The sequence below is a fragment of the Prionailurus viverrinus genome, chromosome B2, assembly GCF_022837055.1.
Source record: "Prionailurus viverrinus isolate Anna chromosome B2, UM_Priviv_1.0, whole genome shotgun sequence".
Taxonomy (NCBI): Eukaryota; Metazoa; Chordata; class Mammalia; order Carnivora; family Felidae; genus Prionailurus; species Prionailurus viverrinus.
In genome coordinates this window covers 31,439,782-31,455,399 of record NC_062565.1, presented here as the reverse complement: position 1 = coordinate 31,455,399, position 15,618 = coordinate 31,439,782, and positions in this window count along the sequence as shown.

The window sequence follows — 15,618 nt, the reverse complement described above, 5'->3', positions numbered from 1 at the left end:
TCTTCTCCTTCCAATCAAAACTGTCATATTAAAATGAAATGACTAGAGGAAACAATAATTAGTGTTTAAATAGGGGTAAGAAGAGAATGTGCTCCTGTGAACTATACTGAAAAACCTGGTAAATTCTGTGGATATGGAGTAGAGTACCCAGAAGAGTCTTGCCCCAGTGGCAGGGAATAATTAGACCTAAACTGATCCAATACTGATGAACAAACCTTAAAAGCAAAGCTCAAGAGGATCAAATTATTTATAAGTATCTAACTTTATTCCAGAGCAGAGTTCAAGTTAAAATTCACAGCCAATCGAAAATTACGAGGCTTGGAAAGAAGCAGGAAATCCAACTCATAATGAACAGAAAATCAATAAATTAAAAGTGACATGGAACTGATGAAAGTGTTAGAGATTTAACAGACAAGGAGAGGGGCGCCTGGGTGGCTCAGTCGGCTAAGTGGCCGACTTCAGCTCAGGTCACGATCTTGCAGTTTGTGGGTTCGAGCCCCGCGTCCGGCTCTGTGCTGACAGCTCAGAGCCAGGAGCCTGTTTCAGATTCTGTGTCTCCCTCTCTCTCTGACCCACCCCGTTCATACTCTATCTCTCTCTGTCTTAAAAATAAATAAACGTTTAAAAAAATAAAAAAAAATAGACAAGGAGATTAAAACAGATGTTGTAACTATATTCCAGATATTTAAAAAGTTCACTGTATTCTAGATATTCAAAAAGTTCACTAGAAATATGCATTTATTTTATTTTTTTTTTTTTTAGAAATATGCATTTAAAAGAAAGACCCAAATTCAAATTCTTTAGTTGGAAAAGACCATGAATGAGATGAAAATTACATTGGCTATGACTGGCAGCAGATTAAGGTTACAGAAATAAATGATTAGTAAACTTGAATAAATAAAAATGGAAACGATCCAAAATAAACCGCACATTTTTTTAAAGTATTTTTTAAATAGTATCCGTGAGTTGTGGGAAAACTTTAAAGGACCGAATACAAAGGTAATTGAAGTTTTTGAAAAGAAGAGAAGGGAGGACAGAAAAAGAATTTGAGAAAATAAGAGCCAAATATATATTCTAAATTTGATCATTATAAACTCCAGATCCAAAAAGCTGTCCTAGTCTGTTTGGGCTGCTATAACAAAAATACCACAGACTCAGTGACATACAAACTACAGAAATTCATTTTTCATGATTCTGGAGGCTGAGAATTCCAAGATCAAGGTGCCTTTAGATTTGGTGTCTAGTGAGAGCTAGTTGCCTGGTTTGTAGATGGTTGTCTTCTCACTGTGTCTTCACATGGTTGAAGGGATTATGGAGCTTTGTGGGGTCTCCTTTTTAAGGACACTAATGCCATTCATAAAGGCTCCACTCTCATGTTTTAATTGCTTTCCAAAGGTGGAAATACTAAACACCATCATCACTTTGGGGATTAGGCTTCAACCTATTGTATTTTGGGAGAACATAAACATTCATTCCATAGCAAAGTTCAATGAACTCAAAGAACAAAAATACAGAGAATACATAGCATATGCAAATCAAATTGCTTAAAATCAGAGATTTAAAGATGCCAAAGTAAAAAAACTAAATTATGTTCAGAAAAACAAAGATAAAGATGACAACATATTTCTCATTGTAAACAGTGTAAGTGAGAAACATGGAAAAAATATATATCATCAGAATAGCATTTAATACCCAGTGAAAAATTTTCAAAAGCAAATGTGAAATAAAGATGTTTTCATTCATAGACAAGCAAAAAAAAGCAATCATCACCAGCAGACCCACACTACAAGAATGGTAAAAGCAGTCCCTTTAAACAGAAGGAAAATGGTAACCAATGGAAATTTGTATCTACACAAAGGAATTAAGAGCACCGGAAATGGTATCTGTATAAGGAATTATAAAATGATTTCTTTTTCTTGTTTAAAAGTTTTAAAATATAAGAGACACTTTAAACAAAAATAATAACAATGAAGAATGGGATTTATAACAGAAGAAAAAATTTAATGTATAACAACAAGAGCACAAAAACCAGGAGGGAGGACATGAAAAAATACTGCTGTACGTCTCCTACTAGACATGAAGTAGTATTAACAGCATTTGAGGTTAGAACGTTGTAAGTTAAAAGTGAATGCTATAAACTGTGAACATTCACTAAAATAACAACAAAAGACAGTTATTAAGCCAGAAATGGAAATAAAATGAATCATTAAAAAATAATCAGCTTGGGGCACCTGGGTGGCTCAGTTAGTTAAACATAGGACTCTTAGTTTTGGCTCAAGTCATGATCTCACAGTCTGTGAGTTTGGGCCCCATATCATGCTCCATGCTGACAGCAAGGGACCTGCTTGGGATTCTGTCTCTCTCCATCTCTCTCTGCCCGTCCCCTGCTCACGCGCTCACGCTCTCTCTCTCTCTCAAAATAAAATTAAAGATGTGGTTTATATATATAATGGAATACTACTTGGCAAAAAGAAAGAATGAAATCCTGCCATTTGCAGCAACGTGGATGGAACTGGAGGGTATTATGCTAAGTGAAACAAGTCAGTCAGAGAAATACAAATATCATATGTTTCCATTCATATGCAGAACTGGAGAAACTTAACAAAAGACCATGGGGGAAGGGGGAAAAATAGTTACAAACAGAGGGAAGGAAGCAAACCATAAGAGACTGTTAAATACAGAAAACAAACTGAGGATTGATGCGGAGTAGGGGAGAGGGGAAAATGGGTGATGGGCATTGAGAAGAGCACTTGTTGGGATGAGCACTGAGTGTTGTATGTAAGCGATGAATCATGGGAATCTACCCCCAAAACCAAGAGCACACTATACACACTGTATGTTAGCCAATGTGGCAATAAATTATATTAATTTTTTTAAATAATCAGCTAACTCAAACAGAAAGAGGAAAAAGTTAATGTAGTATAGATAGAACAAATAGAAAATAAACAAATGATAGACTTGAACCATATCAATAATGACATTAAATACAAAGGCAGATTGTTGGGTTGGTTAAGAAAGTAAATCCCTGGGGCACCTCAGTGAATCAGTTGGTTGGGCCTCCGACTACGGCTTGGGTCATGATCTTACAGTTCGTGAATTCGAGCCCTGTGTCAGGCTCTGTGATGACAGCTCAGAGCCTGGAGCCTGCTTCAGATTCTGTGTCTCCCTCTCTCTCTGCCCCTCCCCCGCTAATGCTCTGTCTCTGTCTCTCAAAAATGAATAAACATTAAAAAAAAATTAAAAAAAAAAAAGAAAATAAATACCCAAATATACGCTGACCACAAGAAAAATAAATATAAAAACACAAATAGGTTAAAATTAAAAGGATGGGAAAAGACATATTATACAAATATTAATGAAAAGATAGCTGGAATGGCTCTATTAACATTAAAGTGGATTACAGAACAAAGAAAGAATATTATCCAGGATAAAGAAGGCCATTCTATAACATTAAAGGGATCAATTCATCAAGAGAACATTACAATACTAAATGTTTAGATAACAATAATCATTTGCAGTAAACATAAACAATACATGATGAATATTATCTAACAGTCATTTAAATTTTATAAATAAAAATCTGATAAAATTAGGAGAAACAGACAAATCCGTAAATATAGTCAAAGACTTTAATACCTTTTTCTCAATAATTGATGGAATAAGTAGATTATAAGGACATAGAAGACTTGAATGAAACCACCAACTAACATGACCTAATTGACATTTATACAACATACCACACAGCAAGAGAAAGCACATTCTATTCATATTCATGCAGAATATTTACAAAGAGAGATCATTTTCTGAGCCACAAATTATATCTCAACATATTTAAAAAGATTCACATTGTAGGAAGTATCTTCTCTGTTCACAGTAAAATTAAATTAGAAAGCAACCTGGGAAGATACCTGCAAAAATCCCCACATATTTGGAAACTAAATAACATACTTCTATAAACTTTGGGACAAATAAGAAATAAGAAAGGAAAGGAAAGAAAGGAAATTAGAATTGGAATCTAGAAAACAGTACATGGTGAAACCCCAAGGCCTAGGACAACAGAGGACAGCAGAAGAAGTTAAAGCCATTAGTGCCTATGCTACAGAAACATTAAATACAGATTAACATAAATCTTCTCACTAAAGGCCTAATTGCTTTAGTTCCTATTACTTCATCCAACATTTATGACTTTCAGCAAAAAATTGCAAGGCATGCCAGAAGGCAAAAACAAAACAAAATAACACACACAAATACACAACAAAAAACAAACAAACAAACAAAAGTCTGAAGAGGCAAATTCAGCATCAGAATGAGACTCAAATATGACATAGAAGTTATAATTATCAGACAGGAAACTTAAAATAATTATAAATAAAATGGTAAGTGTTCCAGTGGGAAAAAAAAGAAACATGTAATATAAGCAGGGGTACAGAAATTGTAAAAATAAACCCAATGGAAATGCTAGAAGTAAAAGGTACAGTAACAGATATGAGGAATGCATTTGATGGCTTTTTTTTTTTGTCAGTAAACTCAAAATGGCCAAGGAAAAAGTCAGTGAACCTGAAGAGAGGTGAATAGAAATTTCCCAAATAAAATCCAAGAAAAAAGAAAAAAGAACGACTAAAAGAGAACAGAATATCCAATAATTGTGGCACAATATGTGACATCTGTGCAGTTGGAATACCAGAAGGAGAAAAGAGAAAGCAGAAGAAATATTTAAAGTAATAATGGCTGACAGCTCACCAAACATTTTGACAGACACATAGACACAGATACAGACAGCTCAAAAAACACCCCAAAAAAGGATAAACACTAAAAACATCACATTTAAGCACATTATAGTCAAACTGTATAAAACCAAAGACAAATAGAAAATTTCAAAGGAAGCTACAGGAGAAAAACATATTGTCCATAGGGGAACAAGGGTAAGAATTACAGCTAACCATGTAAGCAAGAAGAGAGTGAATTACGGGGCGCTTGGGTGGCTCAGTCAGTTAAGCATCCAACTTCAGCTTAGGTCATGTTCTCACAGTCCGTGAGTTCGAGCCCAGCGTTGGGCTCTGTGCTGACAGTTCAGAGCCTGGAGCCTGCTTCAGATTCTATGTCTCCCTCTCTCTCTCTGCCCCTCCCCTGCTCATGCTCTCTGTCTCAAAAATAAAAACATTTAAAAAATTAAAAAAAAAAAAAAGAGAGAGAGAGAGTGAATTGGAATCTTTCAGTGGAGTGGAATGAATTATATATCCAGCAAAAACAGTGTGCTAAGTAAAAAAAGCCAGACACAAGAGGTCACAAATGGTACAATGCAATTTATATGAAATATATGGAATGGCTCAGACAAGAAGCAGAGTACTGGTTTCGAGGGATGAAGAGAGGAAGTAATGAAGACTGACTGCTTCGTGAGCAGGAAGTCCCCTTCAGGAGACTGTGATTTTCCCAGGTGATCAGATTGTTTTTCTGAAAGAGCATATTTGTACTCATGTTGACTAGCTGCTCTTCTACATCATATTGTTATTCCTTCTGATAGTGATTCTAGGGTTAATTATAGAACCATCTCAGAACAATTACAGATTTTTAGTGGTTTTATAATGTCTTCTAAATCATGTAATCTAATTTGAGTCAGATGCTAATGTTAATGAGATACTGTAGTAGTCACTGCTATTTTTCTGACAACTGACTGAAATCTTAAAGCCTGCATACCTCTTCTTAAAGTGGTGAGTGTGCAAAATCTGGAGTTCCTCTGCTGTTTCTTTATATAGGTAGATAGGGCTGTCAATTATTTCCTATTTAGATGTATTGACTTCATCCATATTTAAATACACAGGTCATTAGCTTATTATAATTTGACTATACTACTATTTATTTACGTATGTATGTATTTATTTATTTATTTGAGAGAGAGAAAGAATGTGTGAGCAGGGGAGAGGGGCAGAAGGAGAGAGAGAGAGAGAGAGAGAGAGAGAGAGAATCTTAAGCAGGCTCCAGGCCCAGCACGGAGCCTGACATGGGGCTCGATCCCACTACCCTGAGGTCATAACGTGAGCCGAAATCAAGAGACAGATGCTTAACTGACTGAGCCACCCAGGTGCCCCTATTTACATTACTTTCAACTTAATGGAGTATAAATAAAACTTCCAGAGCACACATGAGGTGGATATTGGATACATAGATTAAGATTTGGGGTGGGCTTTCTGTGGGTTATATGTAGAACTCACATATTTAATATTCATTGTTTTAAATGACCAATGCTAGTATGAGGAGAATGCAGCGCCAATACTTGGACTATTTTTAAACTAGTGTAATAACCCTAGTCATACTGTTCAATGTTTGCTTTTTAAAATAAGTAGTTACAATTAAGTGTTCTAACCCTTGCATTTCAAAAAAGCTGGTCTTTACTTTCAGTTATCTGTTAGTTCTTTCTTTTTTTTAAGTTTATTCATTTTTGAGAGAGAAAGACAGAAAGAGAGTGAGCAGGGGAGGGGCAGAGAGAGGGAGACACAGAATACAGAGCGGGGTTCAGGCTCTGAGCTGTCAGCACAGAGCCCAACTCAGGGCTTGAACTCACAAACAGTGAGATCATGACCTGAGCCAAAGTCAGATGTTTAAGTGACTGAGCCACCCAGGCGCCCCAATTGTCTGTTAGTTCTGTTTAAGAGGGATGTTAAAAACTTTGAGTCTGAAAGAATTCTCAACCAAATTTAGTCTTGTCTCTCATCTTGATTAGATTAATTCCATAATGATTCAGTCCACAATAGCTCAGAGGGATGAATAATTTGCCTTAATAAATTACTTTGTTGTTTACTCAACACTTTGGGAGTTGTCAGACCCCAGACTGTCAGTTACTCAAGGGGCAAGAACCATATCTTCTCCAAGCTGTGTAAATGTTCTGAGGTGCTTGGCAGCATTCTGTACCCTGTGGGGTACTCAGTACCTTCTGCTTGATGTTGCTCACAAGACTGAAAAACTAATCCCATAAAGTACCTACTATTAAAATGTAGCAAAACTGAAAAAAAAAAAAAAAGATTTACAGACAAACAAAAAACAAAGGAATTCACTGTTAGTATACTTGGCCTGCAAAAAAATGTGAAAAGGAGTTTTTCAGGCAGGAAAAAAAAAATGACATAGATCAGAAAATTACATCTGCATAAAAAAAGAAAGGTCAGGGGCACCCAGGTGGCTCAGGCACCTGAGTATTGGGGTTGAATGTCTGACTTCTGCTCAGGTCATGACCTCGAGGTTTCTGAGTTTGAGCTCTGCATTGGGCTCTGTACTGACATCCCAGAGTCTAGAGCCTGCGTCGGATTCTGTGTCACCCCCTCTCTCTGCCCCTCCCATGCTCATGCTGTCTCTCTCTCTCTCTCTCAAAAATAAACAAGCATTAAAAAAATTTTTTAATGAAAATAAAATTAAACCTTCTTTTTTTCTTATTATTAACAGATATAAAATATAACTGCTCAAAGCAATAATAACAGTGTTTTGGGTGATTATAGTATATGGATAAATAAAATGAGTGACAGCAATATCACAAGGTATAGGAAAGAGGATTTGGGAGTACTCTATTACAAAATATTCACATTGTACATGAAGTGATATAGTGTTATTTGAGGTGAGCTTAGATTATTTAAAAATATATATGTTAAGCTTCAGGTAAATCCCTAAAAGGTTTAAAGGAGGTATAAATGATATGCTAAAGGAGACAGTAAAACGCAATCATTTAAAAAGTTCTGTTAAAACCAGAAAAGGCAGGAAAAGGGAAAGGGAGATAAAATAAAAGAAAAATGCAATGGATAGGAAACAGTTACAAAGATAGTAGATACTAATCTGACTATATAAAAAAGTATCCCAAATATGAATGGGCTAAATACACCAATCAAATGACAGCGATTGTCAGCATAGATAAAAAAGACAACACCCAGCTATACATTGTCACTAAGAAACTCACTTTAAATGATAAAGACTCAGATACTTAGAAGCAAAGGGATAAGGAAAGATAAATCATATTAGCATTAGTTGAAAACAAGCCGAAGTATTTAGATTAATTTATATTAATTTTATTAAGGGCAATACATAGGATAAATGAGTTAATTCCCCAAGAAGATATAACAATCCTTAGATGTAAGTGTGGAATCGCTAAATTCTACACCTGAAACTAATATTACACTATGTGTTACCTAACTGGAATTTACATAAAAACTTGAGGAAACAAGAATAATCCTAAACACATATGAACCTACATCAGAATATCAGAGTACATGGGGCAAAAACTTATGGAACTAAATAGAGAAACAGACAAACTATAACAGTTTGAGTTTTAAACACCCTTATAATAGTCTTATATTGCTGTTCTAACAAACTGCCACAAATTTAGTAGCTTGCAAATTATCTCACAAATTATCATATTAAATTTCTGAAGTCTGACAGGTCTCACTGGGCTAAAATCAAGGTGTTGGCAGGATTCCATTCTTCCCTTCTGGAAGCTGTAGTGTAGAATCTGTCACCTTGGCTTTCCAGCTTCTAAAGGCTGCTCATATTCTTTGGCTCATGGTTTCCATCCTTCATCTTCAAACCAGAAATGGTAGGTTAAGTTCATCTCATATGGCATCACTCTGACCTTTTGTTCTATCTCCATCTCCCTTTTTTTTTTTTTTAGTATTTATTTTGAGAGAGAAAGAGAGAGCATGCAATGGGAGGGCAGAGAGAGAGAGAGAGAGAGAGAGAATCCCAAGCAGACTCCACACTATCAGCACAGAGCCTGACATGGGGCTCAGTCCCACGATTGTGGGATCATGACCTGACCTGAAATCAAGAGTAGGAAGTTAAACCAACTGAGCCACCCAGGTGCCCCATCCCTCTTCCACTTTTAAAGATCTTTGTCATAACATTAGGCCCACTCAGATAACACTGGATAATCTTCTTGGTCAGCTGATTGGCAATGTTAATCTTTTCTGCTATCTTAATCCCTATTTGCTCTGTAATATAACATATTTTTCAGATTCTGAGGATTAGGATGATCCAGATTAAGATCAAGCAATGAAGATTAACATTAAAAGTGATGGGGCGCCTGGGTGGCGCAGTCGGTTAAGCGTCCGACTTCAGCCAGGTCACTATCTCGCGGTCCGTGAGTTCGAGCCCCGCGTCAGGCTCTGGGCTGATGGCTCAGAACCTGGAGCCTGTTTCCGATTCTGTGTCTCCCTCTCTCTCTCTGCCCCTCCCCCGTTCATGCTCTGTCTCTCTCTGTCCCAAAAATAAATAAATGTTGAAAAAAAAAAATAAAAGTGATAAGTCATGTTGACTTTATATATCTTCAAAATGATGTGATGAGAACTGTCCTCATTCAACAGAGTGTGGGCTTCATCCACCAATATCTAACTCTTGTCTAACCATTTAAGAAAAATGAAGACAAACCCAAATTGAAGGACATTGTATAAAATGCTTTGTCAGAACTCTTCAAACTGTCAAGGTCATTAAAAATAAAGTCTGAGAAACTATCACAGCCAAGAGTAACCAAGGTTTACATGACAAATTAATGTCATATGGTATTCTGGATAGAATCCTAGAACAGAAAAAGAGAATTAGGTAAAAACTAAAGAAATCTGAATAAAATATGAACTTCAGTTAATAATAATGCATCAACATTGGTTCATTAGTGGGACTATAGCACCACACAAATGTAAAAAATGCTAATGAGGGGAAAGGAGGATGGAGTACATGGCAACACCTGCACTCACTCTGAACTCGTCTATAAATCTAAAACCATTCTAAAATTGGTTGGAGGAATGAGCGAAATGGGTGAAGGGGATTAAGAGGTACAAACTTCCAGTCATAAAATAGAGTTATCATGGGGATGGGAAGTACAGCATAGGGAATATAGTTAATAATATTGTAATAATATATGGTGACATATAGCAACTACACTTATTGTGATGAGCATTGTGTAATGTATAGAATTGTCAAATCACTATGTTGTACACCTAAATTAATATAATATTGTACACCAACTATACTTCAATAAAAATTTATTATAAATGCATGTAAATAGACACATAGTGGAGTCCACCATTCTTAAAATTCATTAACTTATTTATAAATTAAGAAAGAATTTATTAAAAATGAGAACAGTAAAAAGAAATAAAAATATACATAATATATTATTATATGTATAATATACTCATAATTTATATATGTACGATATATATATATATATATATAAAGAAATATTCAGTACCTAATAGAAGAAAATCTTCCAGAAATGAGGGAAGATCAGAGTCTTCAGATTGAAAACACTCAACAGATGGCCAGAATACTGGGACAGAGGGAAAACTTCACCAAGTAAATCTCTATGAAAAAACTACCTAGAAAAGGACATGAATCAAACTGGCATCTCGTTTTCCATCAGCAACATTATGTAATAGTAACCAGTGGAACAATGTCTTCTAATTTATGAAGTGTTTAAGAAGTTAATAATTAGCTAGAGTATAAATTAAATAGTATTTTAGGAAAAATAATATTTCAGTTATGTATGGTTGCAGAAATTTTACCTACTACATGTGCCTCTAGGAAGATCCTGAAGATAATACTCCAGAGAAATGAGGCCTAAACCAAGAAAATGGATCCAACCCAGTTGAAAACTGAAAAGAATTCCAAAGTAACAAAGAGCCAGAGATTCAGAGGAAAATATTTCAAGTTTGGGGAAACTGTGATTACATCAATATTATAAACTGGAAAGGAAAGGATCTACTTCTGCCAAGTTTTAGCTACAAAGGTTTGTATTAAAGGATATTACATGGCACACAAACTACTTGGTAATTAGAAAGCTAGACTCTGATGAACATGGGCAGTAATAAAACGCCTCGCCCTCATAGGAGTTGTTTAGTGGAAACACCCTGTATCACCACTGTCTGTATTCCACCAAGACGGGAAAGCCTGTAATGTGGGAAGATTACAGTAACTAGGGAGAGTGTTCAAAGACAGTGGAAGACCACAAATGACAACTGTCCAAGATGTAAGTGCATAACATTCAGAGAACAAATTATCCTGGGGGGGAAAAAAAAAAAAAAAAATATATATATATATATATATATACACACACACACTTATGTAGGAATGGGGAGCTTGGTAGAAAAGATAGTTTGACAAAAATCGAAGTATGTTAAAGAAGTATAAGGCATGATCTTAAGCGATTGCTGAAGTATAAGAACAGATACATGATCTGGTATGATACTAGACTCCATTAGTCTACCCAGGAGCTATGGCACTGAACCTGGAAAAAAAAAAAAAAAAGCAACTTTTATATAATCATAAAGTGGATGTTTTCTGTCAGTACTCAGATTGGAGGTAACCAGTTAGCAAAAGGGAAGACGTGTGTATACAAAAAAGAATATCAATATTAATATCCTTAACAATATAGAAGCAAAAGTGTAACTGGTGTAAAATGGGGCAACATCTGACTGGTTCAGTCCACAGAGCATGAGACTCTTGATCTTGGAGACTCATGATTTTGAGCCCCAAGTTGGGTATAGAGATGACTTAAAATATAAATAAATAAACGTACAAAAAAAGACTGGGCAAATACGTTTGAGTGGGTGGTAGGGAGAAAATGTGGAGGAAAGTCATAAGGAGTGAAGAGTTTGATAAAATGTACAACTCTGCTCCTTTAGAGCACCTCTTTACTTGCTAGATGGGGTACTCCCTGATTCATGAATTGTTTATTAAAGCTAATTAGATCTTCAAATTTACTTGGTTGAATCTTGTTGTTTAACAGTATAAAGTAGGTCTTCTATGAGTAGTAAATTCTGTTTATGTGTAAGACATACACAATAATAATTAGTATATTTCCCTGGAATAATGGGAGAAAACTAATGCTGGAAATTTTGGTACTGTTAGTAGCAATTTTTTATTTTATTTTTAAAAATTTTTAAAGATTATTTGTTTGTTTATTTATTTATTTATTTATTTATTTATTTTTGAGAGAGAGAGAGAGAGCATAAGGGAGGGGCAGAGAGAGAGGGAGAGAGAGAATCCCAAGCAGGCTCTGTACTGTCTGAGCAGAGCCTGATGCAGGGCTCAAATCCATGAACTGTGAGATCATGACCTGCGTCAAAATCAAGAGTCGGACACTTAACTGACTGAGCCACCTAGGTGCCCCAATAGCACCTTTTAAATTAGGCATTTGAAGGCAGAGTACTAGAGGATGCTTTAATATCTGCTTAGGAAAAAGGAAAAGAGAAAAGAGGTAGGTAGTAGAACCATCTGTGACAGAAGTGATGCAGGCTGGCTGGGTCCAAGGACCCAGACGGGGTTCCCTCAGAACCAGCCCAAAGAGTCCTTGACTTTGCACAGGGTGGAATCAAACATGAGCTGAGAGAAAGTGAGAGCAGAGCTTATGGAAGACATAGAGAGCAGATACAGACAGAGTGTCTGGGAGACTGAGAAAGGAAAGGAGAGAGAGTTTCATCTTTTCTTGGGGCCTGGAGCTTTTACTGAGGATTGTGGTCTGGTGTACCTATCTTCTCTGGTATCCAGGAGCTGCTTAAAACAAAGAGGAGTGTTTAGGTGTCCTCAATAAGTCACTTATGCCTGGGAGCCACGGGTCATGGTGTCAGTGGTCTGGAAAGTGTAAATGATGACCCCACCCAGTCACTCCTTAGATGTTATCTATTGCCCTGGAAGACTTCAAAGAAATCATTAACTCCTTGACCTTTATAAGGAAGACATATATTATCTGAACCATAAGGCCTAAGGTGGAGGTGCAGATAAAAACAGTTTAGTTTTCATGGAGCCCCTTCAGTTTCCCTATCCCAGAGGGATAAGCAAAGCCCCCAGTGAGAGTCCGTAAGAAGGAAGAGGAAACAGCAGGGTTCAAAGAGTAATGTTTTGACTAAAAAAATAAAGTTTATATATATACCATGGCCAATGTGAAAGAAGTAGAGCGAGAGTTTTCTAATATTCCATAGTTGGTATTTTCTACTCTATATCTTAAAATAAATATGTGTTATATTTTCACACCAAGCATCCTCTCCCAATTTTTCTCCTGAGAACGCCAAAATTCTTTTGAGAAATCTTGTTTTCATATTTTTGACACATGAATTTTGAGTGAGGCTCAAAACCCCAGACTTTGGGTTAAATAAGTGATTAAGGCACAGAGCACCTGGGTGGCTCAGTCAGTTAAGCATCCAACTTCAGCTCAGGTCATGACCTCACCATTTGTGAGCCTGATCAGGCTCTGTGCTGACAGCTCAGAGGTTGGAGCCTGCTTCGGATTCTGTCTCACTCTCTCTCTCTGCCCCTTGCCCCCGTCAAAAATAAATAAACAGTAAAAAATTGTTTCAATAAAAAATAAGTGATTAAGGCTGAACCAGTTCATATATCAAATCTCCTCAGCCACAGTAACTATTTTGGGAAGAAGCATTCTATCCAAGTTGATCTCTTCAGAGGGAATTCTGGACTTATGAGAGCTTTAAGATGGAAAGTTCTGTATCTTTTATTGGACATAAATCTGTTAAGACATGAGGCTAGCAATACTGTGGACTACCCTAAAGATGGACCCTAACTTGATCTGAAGTCCCCTTGAAGGACAGCAGAACCAAGAGATGGAGGCATGGTCCTGCCATCATGCCACATCTGGAAGGCATTTGTTTTCTGTCACAGAAGACACCAAATTCATTTTTTGCATAAATTAGATGTTTCATTATTTTAAAAAATATAAATCTCTAGCAGATATATCAATATTATTTATTATTGCTGCTGAATAATTAATACGTGGGGAATTATTTTGGTAACTACAAGGATTTTCTTTTCCTTCTGCTTTTTTCAAGCAGTCTATGCAACTGCTTAATGGCAAATGCTGCCAGTGGTATCATATAAATCTAGACTCGCTGAAGTCAGTTCTGTGTTCCATATCCCCCACACGAGGGCATTCCACAGTCCCATTTATTTACTTATTTATTTATTTATTTATTTATTTATTTAAAATTTTAATTCCAATATAGTTAACATACAGTGTTATATAGTTTCAGGTGTACAATATTCCACTATCCTCTTGATTTTGTAAACCAAAGCTACAATCTCTGCATCAAGATTTTATTTGTGAAAATCACACTTTTTCCTGAAATATAGTTTGTGTTGTTGGATATCTAAACTCATGTACTATATACTATTTGAACAGGAGTTCTGCCAGTTTAAGAGAAAAAAAATGGTTAACCGTGCAATAAATTTTTTTGGTGAAAATGTCTTGACTGATTTATGAAGTTAACCATTTATTCATTTACTCTAAGAGAGCTATGCAGGTGAACCAAGGATGCACAGTTATAAAATTGAAAACTTTTGTATTAATAATGAAGTCAGGAAGGAATCAAAGACAAGAACAATATAATTTACCCATAAATTAATACCAGGCCTTTTTTGGTTGGCTATGGTTCTGATTACATATAAAGTAATAAAAATGGCATTTATATACATTCTCAGATCACTGCTTGCAAAAACGTATAGGTAGTTTGTGATAACTAAACATCAATGGAAGAAATATGCTGAAGAGGCTATTAGCAAAAGAAAAAAAATTTTTTTCAAACATGGTCGTGTTCCCTGAAAGGTCAGGGCAAGGGGTCTTGGATTACCTCATTTTCCTTTGGGAGACCAAGGGCCCTTGTGACAAATCACCTCATTGATGCTGACTGGAAAATTCCAGATAGATTGGCTTAAAATCCTACTCTTGGCAAGTTGAAATTGCAATTAAGTCGTGGTTTGCTGTCCTGGGGGCAAATGACTCCATTTTGGGCCTGTGGATTTCTTGTTAATACCAGTATCCTTTTGACAATTAATAACCAAAGCCAAAACTAATATTCAGTGTTTTCACAGTGCCCAATTAACATTTTTCTTTTTTTTTTTTTTTTTGAGAGAGAGGGCATAAGTGAGTGAGGGCCAGAGAGAGAATCCCATGAGGGACAGAGCGGGGGAGGGGAGAGAGAGACAGAGGGAGAGAGAGAGAGAGAGAGAGAGAGAGAGAGAAAGAGAGAGAAAGAGAGAGAGAGAGAGAAGCAAGGGTCACCCGAAGCGTGGTGCCTATTGTTTTTTTACCTGAAGTGGGGCTTGTGTTCACCTGAAGTGGGGCTTGTGTTCACCTGAAGAGAGACTCGAGGTCACCCAAAGCGAGGCTGATGCTCACCTGAAGCAGAGCTCGAACTCACCTGAAGTGGGTCTCGTGCTCACGCAATATGGGACTTGAACTCAAGAACCGTGAGATCAAGACCTAAGCTGAAGTCAGATGCTTAATGACTGAGCTACCCAGGCGCCCAATACTATGTAATTTCACGTATAGCATTTCATTGGATCTTTACAATACCTCGTGAATTTGGTATTATTTCCATTTTATAGGTGAAGAAAGCAAGACTTAAAATGTATAAACTGGAAAATGGTAAATCAAACTCTAACTAGTTCAGCTCCAGCATTCACTATCCACTACAGAGAGAATGTTTAAAATACAGAGAATGCAGCTGTCCTGAGACCAGTAATTCCAAATGTCAGGATGCAGTGCAAACCAATATTTCTTGACCATCGCCATGCAAACCCCCTTATACTGCAGTCCTTTTTATTAAGGGTACTTACCTTATGATCATCTATTGCACCGCC